The sequence below is a fragment of the Pundamilia nyererei genome, unplaced genomic scaffold, assembly GCF_000239375.1.
Source record: "Pundamilia nyererei isolate P.nyererei 1_Seehausen unplaced genomic scaffold, PunNye1.0 scaffold00230, whole genome shotgun sequence".
Classification (NCBI taxonomy): domain Eukaryota; kingdom Metazoa; phylum Chordata; class Actinopteri; order Cichliformes; family Cichlidae; genus Pundamilia; species Pundamilia nyererei.
Window position 1 is genome coordinate 266721 of NW_005187631.1, and position 20135 is coordinate 286855.

The 20135-nt window shown below is 40.0% G+C and overlaps 1 protein-coding gene across 1 annotated transcript in view; it reads left to right on the forward strand.

The window, feature by feature from the left end:
- Positions 1 to 3706: 3706 nt before the first annotated feature.
- Positions 3707 to 20135, forward strand: part of pea15 (proliferation and apoptosis adaptor protein 15) — a 55539-nt gene continuing 39110 nt past the window's right edge. The window contains exon 1 of the mRNA XM_005748795.2: positions 3707 to 4106. The gene's annotated coding sequence lies outside the window, so the exon portion shown is untranslated. The remainder of the gene's footprint in view (positions 4107 to 20135) is intronic.

The window sequence follows — 20135 nt, forward strand, 5'->3', positions numbered from 1 at the left end:
GCCTGCTCGTGGAATTGAACTCAGGACCTTCTTGCTGTGAGGCAACAGTGCTAACCACCATGCTGCCCCATTTAATTAACATTACACTGAAATAAACATTTTTAACTTTTCAATTCTTTTCTTGTTGTGTGGTCACTGATATTTAAGTGAGAAAGCGAGGTTCTGCTGATGTGTAAGGAATTTAATGCTGTTGGCATCAAGGCGAATTTACAGCACTAACTTAAGTGTTTATTCCAAGGCTACATGCACTTTCAAAAATGTACAGCTGATCTGTGTTTTAAAAAAGCATCCATTGGGTTTAAAAGACAGCAAAGAAGTGCACTGAAACAGTAATGGGCTAACTCACATGCTTCCCCTGAATCAATGCCAATTTAGGGTGTTGTTGATAGTGAAGACAATCTTTAGCAATCTGAAATAAGAAGGCATTCATCATTTTCAACGTTTTCAGCAAAATAAAGCTTAATCTTCATCTTTCATTCCAGAAAACTTTGCAAAAGAAAAGACAAACCAGTGTTTTCCATTCAATAAGGCCAACAAGTCGATGAAGTCATTGGAAAAAGTGCTCAAAACAGGATAAAATATATGTGTCTTTTTAATTTGTCTCCTCATCAGTCCAAACTTTTAAGTCAGGCGTCATGAACATCATGATTTTTTACAGGCATTAAATAGTCACTTTTATTAATAAATAAAGATGTAAACATAGTCATGATTACACCCTAGTGATCTTAAAAACTACTCAAATAATAGCCGGTGAGGCCTTAATGCAACTACAGCTCTGTTTAGTAAGACTGTAGTATTACAGTCTGTCATCACTCAGCATCACAAAGAATATAAATGCATTTAACCTCAGTAAATGTTATGCTTTGGTTCTTTGAATTCCAGCAGTTTTTCTGATTTTTAAATAAAAGCAAATGGAAACTTTCCCAAGATCAGCGTTCTTAATCCAGTTCTTTTGCACCCTCGTGAGTGATCATGTGTACATGCTTGTAAAAAAAGGGGACTTTTTCCAATGCCCGAGGTCAAAACCTGAGAAGAAAAGCGTTATTCATAACCTCCAGATTTGATGATCTGCATCACCATGAGTTACAGAGCAACTGCAAAGTCATAACAACACAACAAAATCATAAGATGCACTGTAAAATTTTGTAATTTAAAGGTTATTTTTATATTCTATATTATGAAATGTGTTTTATTTTAAATTTGGGGGCATTTTTTTCATGTCCGTCATAACATATTCCAAAATTATGTCAAAACACACTCACGCACTTCTGAGGTGTGTGAAGAGGCCATTAGCAGTTTATTCCAGCAGAATGATTTCTTTGAGTGATCTAAAGTTTAGTCGTCGGACATTTGATGTACAGCACCTGTTTTTGGATTTAAGTTACACTTTGCAAGAATGAACACAGCTGTGCGCTTCACACCCAGCTACGCGCACTTCTGAAGACCTTTGAAAAGTGAAGTGTAGAATGGCTCAAGAAGCTTTTAACAGGAAGCAATTCTTGTTTTCTTGGTGTAACCTGAAGATGGTTAAAAAAAACAGGAAATGTGACATCACATATAAAGGTATTTCCACTACACATAGTCATTATTTTTAGTTGTCTGGACGTTTTACTCTAAGTTCCTGATGGTCGCAAAGACTGCTCAAAAAACGTACTTTACCTTACTTTACACTTAAAAGGGGGTTTGTGTTCTTTTCATAATAACATATGCAGGACTAGCTGGAGTTAACGGGCTACTTCAACCGTTTATGCAGCAACAAAAGTTTAATCTCCAAAAAGGTTTTGTGGGGAAGCAAGGGAAAAATGGTAGTGCATGCCAACTTTGCTTTGACAGCTTACAGTAATTTTTATTTCGGCATTGTAGAGCCTATAGCATTTATGTGCTTCCACTGCTGGACCGTTTTACTGTCAAAACACTAGTGAGCAGTAGAGCTTCTCTTGAAAATTATTAGCCATGAAAATTACAGCTTGGAGTTACAAAAGAGTTTGCAGTTAAATAGTTCCAACTGTACAGTAACTGTGTGTTAGACATGGACGCTACTATCTACTACCAATCTAAACATATCTCCATGTTTCTGATGGTGATGACTTCTGACTGACTTTGAATGCAATTATCATTCCAATACTATGAGAAATAATAGCCTCGTTATAATCTATGGATGCATCTCGCTAACATAGTTGCTTTGTGTTGCAGAATGTGTAATGTGAAAGCAATGAAATAATATTTTATTCCCATTGAAAGAACAGACATCGGTCGTTTTTAAAGCAATTTTGTGACAGAAATATCTGAAATACAGACATAAACTCTATAATTGCAGCTGTTTTCCCACTTGTGTCCTTTTTCACTGTGCTAAGGGGGAAACCTTTCTTTCGGAGGCCAGAGGGGAGAAACTAATGAATGCTTTAACTTCATTTGAGAGATCAGCACCCAGAAGCACAATTTCTGTTGGCTCGCTGTCACTTTTAAAAGAATGGAGTTGAAGCTGGGGGGGATGTTTGTGACAGAGAGAAAGGAACAGGAGGAGGGATTTGCAGACCGGATAGCGGCTCAGTGACATCAGCTTCGAAAAATGTGTGTGTGGAACTGAGAGTATGTGTGGAATCAGAGGGAAAATAGAGAATGGGAAAGAGCTCCCACTCTGCTCCTTTTACCGAGAACTAAAGAGAACACGAATGTGTGCTCGTCGTGTTATTCCTGCTGGTTGTTTGTTTCTTTAACTTTAAATTAACCCCACATGCATAACAAATATTTCTCTGGGTTATACTCCAAAAAGGCCCTATTTTAATAAGAGATCAATTGAAGAAATGCCCCAAGTTACCCAGTGATGCATCTGTGTGGGTTTGAGCACGTGTCTGTGGATTCATCTTGCAGTGTCAAAGTGCTTTGAGGACTAAGTGAGTGCTAAAGATATAACAGTCCATATTACCATGGGCTAAACTAAAAGTAGGAGAAGGTAAAACACATAAAATATTTGGATGGAAAGAAGATTAGAGACTAGTGATCACTACTGTGAAGCTTGAGGGTCATTAATGGTGTTTTTAGATTGATTACATGACTAAGCCAATAAAAGAAAGCTAAACCAATAAAACAGCTTAGCACAATAGTCACATGACAGCAAGAAGCTCCCAGGTTTGAAGCTGTCCAAAGACTCTTGTCAGGTTAGCTGGTAAATCTAAAGTGGTGTTAATGTGACTTCAGTGGTTAGCCTGTCCATATGAACATCACATCTCAGCTAGGGTCCTGGATAAGTGCCCTAAACGAGAGTGCTGAGCCAAGGATAAAGCAGCATTCACACATCGGATACTTGAAATTTGTGCAAATGGCGAACAAATTGACATCGAGGGAATGCCTGAATCAGTGCTATCCAGAAGCTCTGAAGAAATGCAAGCTAAAGATGTCCCTTACTTATCCCCAAAAGCATTAATTGAAAGGAAATGAAGAGACATTAAGAAGATAAGATGACAGTGTGTTACAGGGAACACAATCTAATATTTGATTATCCTCAAGCTTCACAGCCCCCTGAAGTCCCTTCAAAAATCGAATTATTATTATTACTAGTAGTAGTAGTAGTACTAGTATTAGCATTAGTATTATTACTGCCATATATAGCGTCGTGTTATTGACAGAGTGAGGCGTTGTTTTCAACAGACGATCTCAGGGCGAATCAGACAGCGTGCTTAACCGTGACCGAGAGAGAGAGAGGAGGGGGCAGAGAGAGAGAGAAAAGGCGTTTCCACGTTAGAGCAGCCAGTTTCAGAGGCGGATAGCGAAGCAAGCGGACATAGTGACACCTCACGAGCATCATACACCCCAAACTCGTGCTGACAGTTCGTCTAACCCAGGCACCGCGGCCGCGTTTTGCCACGCTGATGAATCACACTCAAGTTCATCACTGAGCGCCTTAAAACCACAAAAGTGAACCGAAACCAAGCGGGACTGACCAGGTGGACTTTTTTCCTCCCTCCTCGCACCACGTCTGCCGCCTCTGTCGGGCTGCTTTCTACGAGTTTTAGTGTTTTAGAGAAAATCGTCCCGCAGACTCACGCATCACTTCCATCTCTGTGTCTCTCTCCCTGCCTGTAGCTGACTCATTTTTGCTCCTCGGGGTGAGTACATCTCTTTCTAACTCTCCCTTCCTGTCTCCATCTTTTTTCTTTAAAAAAAAAAAAAATCATGCTTTTTCTCACACGCCCGTGGGGGATTGTTGCTTTAAGACCCATTTCCCCCAGAGTGTACTTCATTCATTTGACCGTCATCCCGCTCTCCATTCATGGACACGGCTCATTTCTGTCATTGCATACCGTTACATGGAGGCTGTGTCGGAGACTCGCCTACTTCACAGCCTGCTGTCAATGAGAGTTGTTTTTTGTGAACTATAAAATAAACCTGAGACCCCTGTGAGGAGGACATACAACATTGGTCAGTTAAAAGTGATTCCACGGGGCGTTCGTCACAGTTGTTTCTTAACAATAAAATAAACACTTTTAAGAAGCTAAAATTGAAATAAGTGTATGTCCTTTACTCATTCATGGACTTTTAAATGGCAAATGGATGGATGTTTCATTCTCAAGAGTGCACTGAATACACCATTGATTAAACTAATTGGATTGAGTGTGGCTGTGGGCAGGCTATTCATGTATCTAGTGTCCTTTTCATTACACCCCTGCTGAATATCCCCACAGTTTTCCTTGTATAGGCTGGACGATTACAGTGCACTCTCCCACTGAATCCCAGCTATACTGTGTGAAAAAAATCTGTGGTGTTGGTTTAGTAGATCTGTATTCATGAGGATCACATGATCTGGAATATTCTGGCTCTAAACCAGAGGAGCAGATGATAAAGCACTGGTGACCACCTGTGACTGTCCCGGATGGCTGAGAGTGTGTGTGAGCGGATGGGGAAGGGGTGGGTCTTTTATGAATGAATTTGGGTGGATGGCCAACACTTTGTGCGTGCACATGGGTGGGGGTGAGCGGAAGTCTTCTTCCCCAACTGTAACAGACTTATCTCGACTAAGCTACTCTTCTTATTCCCCTGTGAACTTGTGAATAAGGGATCATGTTTGATTTGGCAGATTTTTAGCCAGATGCCTTTCCTGACACGACCGTTTTCTATAGGTGGCTTGCACATGTCACACCAGCATTTTTCTTTGAATGTTTGCAACAGTTTCTACTTAACTGTAAAAGACTTCACACAAACAAAAAGCTCCAGTGACAAAATTTAAACTATTGTTTTTAAATTCATAATGTTATTTATACATTTATAATACATAATGTGTAATTTCTAATATGTTCTTAAATCTATAGCTGGCCCATTTTACCGACGCATTGATTAATTTTTTCTTGTGTCAAAAGTGACGTCTGCACAGCTCTGTCCTGTTTAGTGCTGAGGAAGCGAGTGCTTTTTTTCAATATTCTTCTGAACGATGGGATAAAACTATCAAGTTGTCTCCACTCAGATAAAACCTTTACATCAGTGCTGGCATAAGAGGAAAGAACAGCAGGTATAATGGGACCATTATTAGCTACAGCCCTTAACTAATGTGTTTTGTTTTTGATAGAGGTTTGACATATGTAAAAACAGCCAAAACGATTAATTAGAACTATAAAGAGATACAAAAAAAGTAAAAAAGAACAAGGCAATTTTTGCGGATTTTACCATCAGTTGTTCTCCCAGTTTACTTTTAAGTCTGTTTTAAGCTAACACATTTATTGCTGTATGTAAATTAAACCCATGTTATGTTTCCCTTTGCCACTTCTTAAGCCCGACATTGGTCGCATTGCTTGCTAGCATAAACTCAAGCAGTCATTTTTTTATGGTCAAAAGTTAGAAACGCATCACGGTAAAGATGCTGGCACAGTATTTAGCATATTTATTAAAAAATGACATGAACAATTAGCCAAGTAGATCCTGATTAACTTTGTTGACATGTAGCTTCTGCTCTAATTTTAGCTATTTGTCATTAATTACTGCATATTCCCATTCATTCTGACCCCATCTGCCACACTCATACAGCACATTGCACTTTAGCGTGTAACAGATGCACAGTGTGACAGCTGTCAGTCCATTTCCTGTTAGGTCACATTCCACTCATTTTTATCCCTGAACACTGTCCAATCTTTGCAAGCTGTCGAACATTCCTGTGGACTTATAATACATCTTTGTGAGGACTTTTTTTTTTTTTAACTTTGCCTGAGGGTAAAGCTTAATTTTAGGTTATGAACAGAGCTTAAGGGTCCTCACAGTTATACAAATAGAGGCCTGTGTGTATGAGCCTTGACTAGGCTTTTTGGGAGCCGGTCTCCTCTCTTTTTTGATACATATATACATCGATCTGTCGTTGTGCACACAGAGAAAAGAAATAAGTGGGACAGCAGAAATGTGCTTCCTCTCTCAGGTTCACTTCCTATATATGTGTGTGTGTGCGTCTGTTTGTGGTTTCGGATTTCCTCCTGCCGCCGCCAGGGGAATGTTTGTGGTCGATTGTTTGCAGGCACCGAGACAAATACAGTATTTGGGGAAAGCGGTGTTAAACTGGCGCTTGAAATAATCAACACCAAAGGCACAATATGCTCTTTGATTTTGTTTATTTTTTCCATGCACTTTCGCAATTTCCTTTTCAACAAGCTGTTGGTTATCGCACATTACAGACAATAGAAATCTAACAAACCCATTTGTGCAACAGCTCACAGCCTAACAGCCAAAGTGTTAAAAGGACCTGTTATTTTTGGTAGAACATTGCTTCACCACAAGTCGAAAGCCAAATGTGCACTCCATTTTAGGCTATATGAAAGCCCAGCGTTGAGTACGGGTATGTCTCAAACCACAGGAAATGAGGAATTGAAACTTTGCTGAGACAAATCTGGACTCACTAACATCCGATCCATTTCCTCTGTCCCCGCTTTTAGTTTCATTTGGTATGAGACACCACAAAGTGCAGTGCATTTCCTCCTCACATTCTCTTGCAGAAGTAAACTTGGCTTTATCTCATAGCAACAAACATTAATAAAAACATGCATGTTCAATTCAATTCAATTCAATTCAATTCAATTCAGTTCAATTCAATTCAATTTTATTTATATAGCTCCAAATCACAACTACAGTCACCTAAAGGCAATTTATATTGTAAGGTAGACCCTACGATAATACATACAGCGAAAAACCCAACGAGCACATTACCCCCTATGAGCAAGCACTTTGGCGACAGTGGTAAGGAAAAACTCCCTTTTAACAGGACGAAACCTCCAGCAGAACCATCTGCTGCGACCTGTTGGAGAAAGAGAAGGAAGACAGGATAAAAGACATGCTGTGGAAAAGAGCCAGAGATTTATAACCAGTGTTGGTCAAGTTACTTGAAAAAAGTAATCAGTAACTAATTACTGATTACTTCCCCAAAAAGTAATCCCGTTACTTTACTGATTACTTATTTTCAAAAGTAATTAATTACTTAGTTACTTAGTTACTTTTAAAAAACACGATTTACAACCTGAATAGGTAATAAAGCGATAGATCTTTCAGCCCAATTCTACTTTTTCTGCATAATCCATCATACAAAATGTAATCCAATGGAAAAGTCTCTTTTTAAAACTTGTTTTGTTAGTTTTAATCTTTTAACTTTATGCATCAAGCAAAAATTTAATTATATGCAACATTCTCTGACTGGAAGAAATTTGTTTAATATTTAAACCTATTTTCTGCACATTCCAGCACATAAAAGAAAATATTTTTTGTGTTTACACTCACTCTTTCAAATAGATGCAAGTAAAACACAGCAGAAAATAAATAAAGTCAAAGACTCAGCGGTCCTGTTGCTCTATTTTCACCTGTAAAGCAGGAGTAGGGTAGGCGGAGGTTTACCCTGGTGCAGGTGTGCCGCAGCGGTCAGTGGAAGAATCTGCGAGTTTCTCTGTGAGTTTCCATTACGTCGTAGCGCACTCGGCGCTTGCTCGGAAGTTTAGGGTTTTTTTTCGCTGTAAAAAGAAGTTTTCTTCCCACGCACAACGGACACTAATGTTTTTGTCACTTTTTATGGAATCAAACTCAAAGTAAGGTCAGTACTTCCACGCTTTAAACGCTGCACGCTCATACTCTCTTCTGCACTCGATATATGATCCATTGTTGATCTGCACACAGCTGTTGCCACGAACGTCGCACTTGCTTACGTCACTGTCATGAGACATTCTCGCAAAAAAATCACGGTTTTAGTAACGCAGTAACGCAGCGTTCCTATGGGAAAGTAACGGTAATCTAATTACTGTTTTTGCAATAGTAATCCCTTACTTTACTCGTTACTTGAAAAAATAATCGAATTACAGTAATGCGTTACAAGTAACGCGTTACTGCCCATCTCTGTTTATAACTAATATGATTCAGTGCAGAGAGGTCTATTAACATATGCTGAGTGAGAAAGGTGACTGAAGAAGAAAGACTCAATGCATCATGGGAATCCCCCAGCAGCCTATGCCTGTTGCAGCATAACTAAGGGAGAATTCAGGGTCACCTGATCCACCCCTAACTATACTTTAGCAAAAATGAAAGTTTTAAGCCTAATCTTAAAAGTAGAGATAGTGTCTGTCTTCTGAATCTAAACTAGAAGCTGGTTCCACAGAAGAGGGGCCTGAAAACTGAAGGCTCTGCCTCCCATTCTACTTTTAAATACTCTAGGAACAACAAGTAGGCCTGCAGAGCGAGAGCGAAGAAATGTTAACTGCCAGTTCTGAAAAAAAGTTGGGAGATGCTCTAATATGTAAATAAAAACAGAGTGTACTGATTTAATTAGATGTCCACCTACAGTTCCTTTAGAGCAGGTTTATTTCAGCTCTGTGGTTCGTCACACTCGAATCGTGTGTTTTCAGCTGCTGATGAACAATCACGAATTAGTCATCAGTCGTTTCCTTAAGTTTGCCAAACTTCAGATTTTTGTTCAGAATTTTGTTGGTGTCTCTCAGTGCAGAAAAGGAGCCCACAGAAAACAGAAAATGTATAAACTGAGAAAATTTACAACTATTTAATGCATATTTTAGCCCATTTTGAATTTTAGGGCATTAACACATCTTCAAACAGTTGAGACAGGGCCATGTTTATCACTGTCTGGGATCCTCTTTTAACTAATAGTCATAAACAGAATCATGCCTGTTTTCACTGCAATACTTCCTGAGTGCCTGATGATCACGGGCATCCAAAATTGATTTTTGACTTTGTTTGATCATGATATCTACTGCCGATGATGAGATATTCCAAGTCTTCAAAATGTTTGATTAAGCAACATCATTCTTGAATTATTACAAAATTTCTTGATAGTTTTTTTTTTGCATATTGGTGAACATCTGCCTATTTTTTCATCTGAGAAACTCCACCTCTCTAAAATGCTCTTTTTATACCCAATCATGTTACTGACCGATTAACATAATTAGCAAAACGTTCCTGCACTTGTTTCTTTTAGTATCATTTACTTTACTAGCCTTTGGTTGTTCTATCTCAAATTTTGAGACATGGTACTGCCATCAAACTCAAAACAATCAAAAAAAATGTAATTACATATTTTCTCAGTTTAAACATTTCATATCTTTTCAGTATTTTATTATTATTTATTAACAAGATATAGGTCCATGAGATCCTGTCAAATACAAACATTTTGAAGAAGAATGCTACGCTTTAACCACTCGTACAGCAGGCAGCCCCATCCTTTACCCAAGATATTGAACTACAACCAAAACAAACTGCTAAAAAAGCAAAGAAAAAATATGCAAAAGTTGACATTTAATCTTTTACCATCCACCATTGAGATCGTGATGAAGCAACAACATGAGAACATTTTCAAAAAATTATAAGAAGGTAGAACGTGACGTAGCCTTATGTATCAATTATCAGTTATTATTAACATTTTCATTTTTGTTTGTGAGCACACTTTAGGATATTTCATTTATTTTTTTCAAATCTCATTGTAGCTTTCTCTGCTACTAAAGTTTCCACGATCCGATATTTTTTTTAAATTTTATATCATTTTATTATTGCTTAGATTTAGAAGTTGTTAAAGAACTGCATTTTTAAGTGATTAAAAGTCTCTGACAAAGTAGATAAAAACCTCGGCTAACCTTCAGTTTCTCAGTGGCAGATGACACTGACAGCAGGTGGCATTCATTATTTAATAAAAACCTTGTATAGGCTTGATCTGACAACAGTGCATGTCAACGCATTACGCTGGGTAATTAAGCTCACATCGTGCTGAAAACAAACACAGACGTGTGTGGTCTTAAAGTACAGACTCGGGTATCATGAAAAGCAACCTGTGTTTCGCAGCGAAGATGCCTCGCCGTCACTCTGGAGGGATCATTTCCTGCAGCAGGAGATCCTCTGACATGCCTCCCGGTTCACAGAGGGGAACATATATTTCACTGTCAGACTATCCCTGCCTTTTGTTTCCCATTGCCTCTCACCCTTCGGATGCACATTTATTTATTTTCACCATGTGTACACAGGGCTCCCCAGGAAGCTATGAGTTACAGAAGGTCAGTGGTATTATGGCATGTTACATCACTGCCTGTAATCTGCACTACAGCTTGCAACGTCCTGCAGCCTACTTTTCTGAGCTGTGTTTAGGTGTCCGCTGACAGATTAAACCCTAGGAGCAGATTCCACTTTCTATCCAAATTGGAATATTTCTGTCTATACAATCAGCAAATAATATAATCTTTTTCTTTTTAAAAATGCAACAAAATTTGCACTGGAAGCCTGCAACCCAAACCAAACTAATCTTCTGCAACAAATAAACACATCCAAGTAGTTTTGAGGATTTTTTCTGTTTTACTTTCTTTTAACGAGTTAAGTATCAAAGTTCAGCTGCAAATTAAAGTTGAATCTATGTCACTAATGTTTAACTGGGTAATTCTCTTAAATACTATTTCTTTCCATTTATCGTGGATGGATTTATGAAGCCTACCACCTAAACACCAATGAGTCATTCTGCACTCTGCTAGCAAACTCCTGTATTTTTCAATGTGGTTGGGTTTTTAGGTCAAGTTTGTAGAAGCAACATGTTTCATTTTGCAAGTCTTGCAGGTAAAACTTTTAATTTGTAATAATCCAATAATCTCTTTTCAGCTGTATTGAAGTAACCGTGTTATCTTCATACAAAACAGACACAACATTAAAATCCAATAATAATAATTAAAACCTAATACTGTTTCAAATACTGTTTTCTCTCTGCAAACACTTGGTTAGGCTCCAGCCTCCCTTCAAGCCTAAATAAGTGAGTAAGAAAACAGATGGTTGGATGGATTGCAGCTGTGGCTCTCAAGGCAGAGCAGGTCATCTGCCAGTTGGAAAATTGGTGGATCAATTCCCATCTCGTCTAGGCTTCAAAAAATTTCCTTGAGTTTATGCTATGTGCATGGTTCAGAGTGTGTGAATGTTAGGTTAGGCACAAGCCTCACTATGTAAATGTATGAGGCTTGTAGAAGAGAGAGCGTTGAGTGCTGAAATAGTCAAGTCCATGCCTTGATGTGACAGCTCTGCCAAGTCAAGGCATGGACCTGGGATTGTGTTGTTTTGCAGCAGCACCCCATTCTTTGAATGGGGTGGGGCCTCCATGCGTCAGTCTTCTTCTGGTGCATAACACAGATGCTTGGGTCTGGGATCTGGAGAAGTTGAAGGCCGGGTCAGGACCCCAAGGTATGTGTCATGCTGCTCACCCAGGTTGTCGTGTGGCAAGGTGTATTGTCCTTCTGGGCGAGGTTGCTGCAGATGGACAGAGTCATTCCCGTTCTGGGGGTGATTGCTGTGCATCAATTTTTAGATGGTGGTTGTTGACGTATTAACATGAATGCTTGAGCCCAAGATTACTCATAACTGCACATCATCTGAAACAGTATGAAACCTTGGTCAGATGTCTCTGTTTCAGTCATTGGGGTCATAGAAAGTGATACCGCCAGCATGGCCGAGCAGTGGTCATGAGTGAAACCGGAACCCACAGCCAAGTTTACCACCCCCGCTGATTTAAAAAAATGTCAAACACTGTTTATTGTTTAAAATTTACCCCGAGCACCGTCCGCTCCACTCTTTGGCAAACAGGATGCGATGCCTTGAAGGGGAAGTCCGCATTTCCAATTACATCACCAGATGTAGTCTGTTTTTACTCCCTGCTCTCTTGAATTCTCGATACATTGCAGATCACGCGTGGGTTACGTGGGTTTTGTCATTCAAAGCCACCCACACACCTTCAGTATATCCTAATGTTCTGTCGTGTTTGCAGGTTAATGCGCTCGACAGATTGTCATTTTGATGTTTACCTTAAAATTTTGCACGATATCCTGTATATATGTTATTAGGGAAAAGAAGAGGAAGCGAGCAGCTGGCCATCATTAATCATGCATTCAAACTAAAAGACAGATTTACCTTGTGTATCTGTATGTGTGCTGTGATGTGTTTCAAAGTCACACATGTAAAGCGCTCTCGATGCAGCCAAAAATTTAAAGAAAAAAAAAACACCACAGATTTAATCCCTCTGGCAACTGCTTGGTTGCGTGGTCGTTTGGTTGCTGTGCTACAAGTGACGCCTACACAGCTACTTTGTAATGCTTGCTGCTACTTTTGAAAATGTTCTTCTGCACTCCTCTGTGTAAGTGAAGCTATGCAAATAAAACACACCGCAGTTTTCCTCTTTTAGGGCGGAGCAGAAACGTGCTGGCTTGGTAGCAGGATGGTGTGATTTCAGCATGATTGTTGGTTAAACTAGAGTGATTCTGTTAATCGCTTTATTTATTTGTTAAAGGAGAGAGGGAGAAACACAGCAGGGGTGTTTTTCTGCTTTAACACAGCTGTGGAAGTGTTTCATAAGCCCAATCTGTCTGACTGGCAGTGTTTCACAGTGGCCACAGTAATGGATAAAATGATCTGCACACACACACACACACACACACACACACACACACACACACACACACACACACACACACACACACACACACACACACAGTACACCTAAGCCTACACAGACGGGCCAGAGTCACACAGACAGCAACAGCACAGACTGACACATGCACAAACACAAATGCTCTCTATCCCTCTGTTTTGCATGTATGCACAAACACACACTGATTAAAGCCATTCCTCTTCATCCGTGTGTATAATCTCCTCTGCTGCTTGACTCCAAATGAAACGCATCAGTGGGTCTGATTGGATTTGATAAGACTTGATTCGATTGAAGCAGGAGAGGAAGAGAAGCAAAAACAACTCTCCCATGTGTGTGTGTGTGTGTGTGTGTGTGTGTGTTTCAGGTGTTACAGGATGTTATGTCAAAGGTCAGCTTGTATTGTTGTACCCGTTTCCACCCTTCTCTGTCTCACATGCAGATGCTTGTTCCAAACCTTCTAACTGATTGCTGCTGTTGATCGAATGCATTTTAATAGTGTTGTGCAAAAGTCTTGAGCCATCTCTCACTTCTTTGCATTTTATTTGAAGCAGCCCGACTGTCTTGTAAATGTTTTAAAGTGCTCTTGACCAGCCTTTCTGAAAGTTTATTTGCCTGCTACTCCCCTATGAACCATTTAAGCATAAAAAAGGCACCCAACTCAAGGTTGAACCAGTGTTGTGTCTACACATAAGAGAAAACTTAGCCAAGAGTTATTTTTAAATGATATCTTCAGGCACTTTGTTATAAGCAGCATGTCACAAAAACACAATTTGTTCCTTGTGTCCTTAAAAAAACTAACAAAAAAAATAAGAAACTGGAGAAGTGGAGAAGTGACAGACAGATGAAGAGCACATGATTAGTATCTAAAAGTCATGTACTTGAGAATGAGGAAAAACGTCAAATTACACAAGAACTGGACTGAACATCTGTGCAACAGGTCTGACAGTGTGATGACTCCAATTTTGAAACTGTGTCTACAACCACCTATAAAGCACGATGGCGTCTTAGTCATGGTTGGGATGTTAATAGTGCTGAGGATCTCGTCAAAATTAATGGAAATTTGAATATAGAAAAGTGCCATAAGAATTTCATCCACCATACAGCATCATCTGGAAACCATCAGATTGACATTGGCTTCATTTTTCAGTGTGACAGTGATCCCAAACACACTTCCAATGCAGGGAAAATATTCCCAGATAGAAAAACACACAGTGGAACTCCATCAACCATGGAGTGACCTCACCACAGCTCGAACCTCGACATTACTGAAGCAGTGTGGGATCATCTGAAGGCAGTCAACATCCAAAGAAGAGCTTTTCATGTCCTTCAAGAAGCCTGGAGAACTATACCCGAAAACTACTTAAAGAAATGACAAGAAAGTTGCCTAAGAGAGTTCAGACTGTGTTGGAGAATAAAAGTTGACCTAACAACTATTGACTTTCAAGCTCATTAGATTTGTACAAACTGTGTTTTTGCCTCATATGTCGTTTTTACATGTTTGTACTTGTTTCACCATTTTCCTAAAATATAAAGAAATGTGGGCTGGCTCAAGACTTTTGCAGAGTACTGTATTTAACAAGAACATGTTGCTTGTTTCGTTAGACGTGATGAGAGCTCTGTTATATTAATTTTGGTCGGGCAACAGGCTTGCCTTTGTGCTGAGCTAACGTTGTTGTGGCTGTAGCTTCACATTCACCTCATATAGTCTACTTATAACTGATATCAGTCTTCTCGACTTGGCAAGAAAGTGAATAAATGGATTTCTCAAAATGGCAAACTACTCCCCTGAAGTAGGAGATTTTAGAACACGCGTGTTACAATATTACAGACAATAAAAGCAAATAAGAGGTTCACTGTTTTATCCCACCTGCGGTTATTTCATCATTTAAGGTAAAAGTGAAAGTAATAACAATAAAAAACAATCCCTAAACCACAGTAACCTAGCTGAATGAGCTCATCTGTGTGTTTATGTGTGTCACAAGCAGCTAACTTTTTTATGGACAGTTTTTGTTTTTGTCTCGCAACAGACGAGGAGTCAGCCTGTGGCGCGTAGAGAAGCTGGCAGTGGCCGTCGGGGGGTCTGTTGTGTTTGTGCTTCTTCATCTGCTCGTTGGATGATGATGGGTCTTTGTGTGTGTGCGTCTAACTGTATGATGAAGAAGAAGAAGAATCTTGTGGCGTGGGTGGAAAGCACGGGTGTACAACAGTTGCTCTGATGAGCAATGAGCGGCTTGATGAGACACTTTGTGTTATTGAGGTGATTCAGAGCTGCAGCCGCCTTTTATCCTGCCCTGAGCTGGGCATAAACTGAACCAAATGTTGCCTTTATGCGCCTCCATGCTCTCGCAAGCTTTTGAAATACTGCTTTACTTTTAAATACCGTGATTTTTCACATACTTGTTTCCCCTGCTCACAGCTGTCTCAACTCTGATCATCCATCCACGTCTCAAAAAGGATGTTCGCCTCCTGAATGAATCAGTTAGAGCCCCCCGAACGTGTCTCTGAATGCCTTACTGCTGTTTCTTCTGTCTCCTTGTCAGCTGTTATGCATGTGTTCTTCATTGTGCGCGCACATACTTCACGTGCGGTTGAAAAGGCCTCGGGAATCAGGTTAACCTCCTTGCTGCAGAGATAAAAAATTCAGAGTACATGCGCACACACACGCGTACATATGGATGTAGCTTCTCTCCGCTTCAAATGAGACCGATAAAATGCGATGCAGGCGTCAAACTTGTTCTGGGTACGTTGTTTATGTAACCCTCTGGGGACCCGTGAGTCCACCTAGTGCTCGAGGTATTGCAGTCTGCACTAATGCATTGTACCATTACACAAAGACCCGGCTAGAAGCTTTTATGTAATACCTTTTCACGACTTTTTGGAGCCGATAAACACAAGGTGAGCAACGTGCTGCCTGCAAGCCACATCTGCCCTTGTTGTTTAGTTTTGGTCTGATCCCAGCACTTATTCAAAATTTAACAACCTCTTCAAATCGGTGAGTTACATGACATTTTTATTTATTAGTTGGAAGAATGTTTTCATAGAAACAGAAAAGTTCACATTTAAAAGAAGGAAAGCTGCATAAATCTCTATGGCTTTTCATTTTCAGTTACATGCACAACCTTGCAAAACTTATTGCCATTCTTCTGCTGGAAAATAAGTTTAATCCTCAGAGCTGCTGTAATCGCTTACTGGCCACATCATTAGGTACTCCTGTCCAACTCCTGAACATAATTAGCCAATCACATGGCAGCAATTCATGCATTTAGGCATGCAGAGATGGTCAAATCGACCTGCTGAAGTTTAAACTGAGCATCAGAATAAGGAAGAAAGGTGATTTAATTTGAAGTAACTGAACGTGACTTGTTTGTTAGTGGCACATGGGCTGGCCTGAATATTTGAGAAACTGCTGATTTGCTGGGATTTTCCCACACAACCATCTCCGTAGTTCTCTGTGATAAAACGTTTTGTTGATGTCAGAGGTTAGAGGAGAATGCCCTGTAACAGTACCTCAAGAGCATATCTGAATGCACAAGATGTCAAACCTTGAAGCAGAAGACCACACTGGGTGCCAGTCCTGTCAGCTAAGAACAGAAAACTGAGCCTACAATTTAAAAAAATTGGTCAATAGACGATTAGAAAAATGTTTCCTGGTCTGATGAGTAGACCAGGAAACAGGAAACAACATGAAAGGATGGATCCATCCTGCCTTGTGTCAACAGGTCAGGCTGCTGGTGGTGTAATGGTGGACAGGATATTTCCCTGTCTCTTTGAACTCGTTATTACCAACTGAGCATAATTTAAACACCACAGCCTACCTAAATTGTTGCTGTCCATGTCCATCCCTTTATGACCACAGTGTACTTATCTTCTAAAGGCTGCTTCCAGCAGGATAACACACCATGTCACAGTTCACTGTACTCAAATGGCCTCTACCATCAGCAAAAAAAAGCACCTTTGGTACGTGGTCGAACGGGAGATTCTCATCATGGATGTGCAGCCGACAAATATGCAGCGACTGTGCTTTGCCATCATGTCAACATGGACGAAATTCTTTGAGGAATGTTTGCAGCAGCTTCTTGAATCTATGTCATGAAGGCTTGAGGCACTTCTGAAGGCAGAAGACGGTTCAACCCAGTACTAGCAAGGTGTTTGTAATGAAGTGTCCAGTGAATATAATGTGTTGATATCCTTACACGCTGAATGAATTATTTATTTAAATACAACTAACAGTAAATATTATATTTGCCCTTGTGTGGTACTCTAGAGAAAATCTGCAGGTATTTGCTTGTAATATAATTGCTGCAATATAATTTAATGAAGCAATTACACGTTCTTTCTCACGGAGGACTTATACCCACTAACTGAGCAATCTTGCTAGTTGTATATGCTCTTGATTGCAGAAAAATCAGTTTCTGCTTTGCTTTCGCGCCACTAAAGGATGCGAAATGGTTTAGAGTAATTTTTTACTTTTCACTTTGAGGCCCTGGGATGACAGCCCAGGGCCTCAAATGTTGCCATGCCTTCAGATGTTGTCACAGAGATGTGCACAAGATGTCCTTTAGCGTTGGCGGTTCAATACACTGAGCCAAGATGTGAGCCTGACATGAGCCAAGACATGGCGGGCCTTTTTTATAAGGCCCAATAAACTTCACAGTAGGGGGGAATTTTTGATGGGTGTTTAGCAAGTTAGTCAGAACACTGTCAGTGAGGAGACTGCGGTGCTGGCAGCGAAGGTTTTGGTACTTAAACTACTTGCTAAGTTTCATGTGCTACAGCATGCTCTTTTCCAACATTAACTATGCATCAACCTTGAAAACTGATGCCGAACCAGTGTGTTCAAAGATGACGCCGAGGGGTCTTTTTGCAAGCATCAATATGTAAGGAATGAGGAGTGGGTGAGTTTGCCCCCTAACTCATCTGATATGTGTTGGCTGCAATAAAATTTTCCACGATTCAGTTTTCAAACAGAACTGGCGTGTAAGTGGACTCTCGCTGTTTGTAGTTCACAGCCATAGTGACCTTATAGCTGGCCTCCAACATGCAGTTCAATATTTGTCTCACACTCCACTCTCTGTGCACTCCATTATTACAAACAACCCTTTTAGTCATCAGCGCCATGCACTGCTGCTCATGTTGTGCGCAGGCTCTTGGCAGACAGCGTTTGGAAAGAAGTTGAACTATTGAGCGGTAAAGTCAATCTTACTAAACCATTAGCAGGAAAGGCAAAGCACAGACACGTCGTTGCTGCTGGGTTTCTGTGAATGAAAGCATCAACACAATCAGCCAATGAGAGACAGGCGATTAATAACCCTCCTATGTTCCTTTTTAAAGACCTTACACAGCATCTAGTCTCCCATTAGGAGGACAACAAGCATGTGCAGGAGAGCAAATGGAACTTTAATGGTTGTATTGCATAAGCAGTAATTGAATCCAAGCAGTCTCCATGATGAAAGTTGTATTTCAATGATGCTGATAATTACAGCAAGAGCTGAGAGCTTTAAAGCAGGCGGTTTGGTAACCGAGGGACTATTTATCAATGTTTCATAATAATACTGCTACTTATCGTAGTTAACATGTGTTTTTTAATCAAGGGGGTTGAAGCAGCTGCTTCACTGTAATTCTGGATGCTTTGATGGCTGCATAGCTGCTCTTTATGTCCAAAAACTAAAGGGAGCACAGCCGATGAAGATGAAGCTTTTAAACATAGTAAAGAAATAATTACCTACTTTATTCAGAAGTTTTCTTAAAAATCGTGCTTGTAAAAAAAGTTCCCATTTAAAGTAAGACTTTTACTTTAAATATCAGTCAAATAAGTCAGTGCAGATTGAGATAGCTCAAGCGCTTCACCTTTTTTCATGAAATTTTGTATCAGATGATGAATTTAAATAACCCTTTCCAATGTTCCTAGTTTTTTCTAAGCCCTACAGATATCTCCATTGGTGTCAGTAAGGATCATCTGATTCAATTCAGTTTTATTTATATAGCACCAAATTACAACAGCAGCCACCTCAAGGTGCTTTTTACTATAAGACCCTACAATAATACAGAAAAGCCCAATAATCAAATTGGCGACTGTGGGAAGGAAAAACTCACGTTTAACAGGAAGAAGCCTCTGGCACAACCAGGCTCAGGAAGGTGCTGCTGTCTGCAGTGGGCGGTTAGGAGTGAGGAGAGGAAGACAGAATAAAAGACTTTTCAGTGTGCTGAGTGAAAGCATTAGGTTTGTGTTAGCACTTGTTTGCCTTAATAAAATTCTGCAATAAGTTGACGATTTTTCACCTTCCTCTTGCAACTGTGGGCACAAGTTTGATGACATTACTTTTTCTTTGTTTGTTTATGTGATATTTAGTTGATATGGGTTGAATGTGCCAGATCACAGGACATGTGTTAGCACATGTCACAAAGCTCTATTTACTAGCTTACAACAATAGCTATTGTATGCATTTCCTTGTAAAACCACTAGAGGTCTCCTGCATTTTTGCCTGATTACAGTGGATGATAACAGCCTGCTAAGTTGGCTACAAGTTAGAGGAGGGTGTGTACTTGTGATATGCATGGTAATTATAATGACTTATTAACGTAACGACTTTTTAGTAGATTTCCAATAAGGTGGATTTCCTCTGATTTCCCATCTATCGCCACCCTCACAGAGCATGATGTATTCAACAATAACTACCAGGTCGCAAGCACAACATGATTTTAAATATTTCTGTAGCTGCTGTAGTCTGGCTTTGCCAACTCATTTAAATGTTAGTTATTCCCTCAATAACGCGGATGAGAAACCCTAAATCCTAGAATTGCACTCAGGAGTTCTGCAGTGAATTCATATATTGTGTTGTTTTATTAGAGAAATCTATAATAATGCAGTAATGTGAAGAGGTGATGAGGGCTGGCAGGTAAAGTACCCCAGTCTTGCGTCTCCCCTGATGCAGGTTGATGGACTGAGTTTCATTTTCTCTGAATTGCACCCATCTTCCTCCCCAGTACCAGCACGCTTAATCCACTAATGGAACAATATAGCGAACTGAGTGATAGAAAGAAAGCCTGAAAGAGGCGGGGAAGAGGAGAGGAGGCAGACGAGCCGGCAGAGTAATTTGAAATTTTGAGTCACGCCTGGAGTCTGAAACATAGACTGAACAACTTGTTTAATCTCTAATGGACTGTTTGGGGACTCCAGCCCATTTGTGTGTGTGTGTGTGTGTGTGTGTGTGTGTGTGTGTGTGTG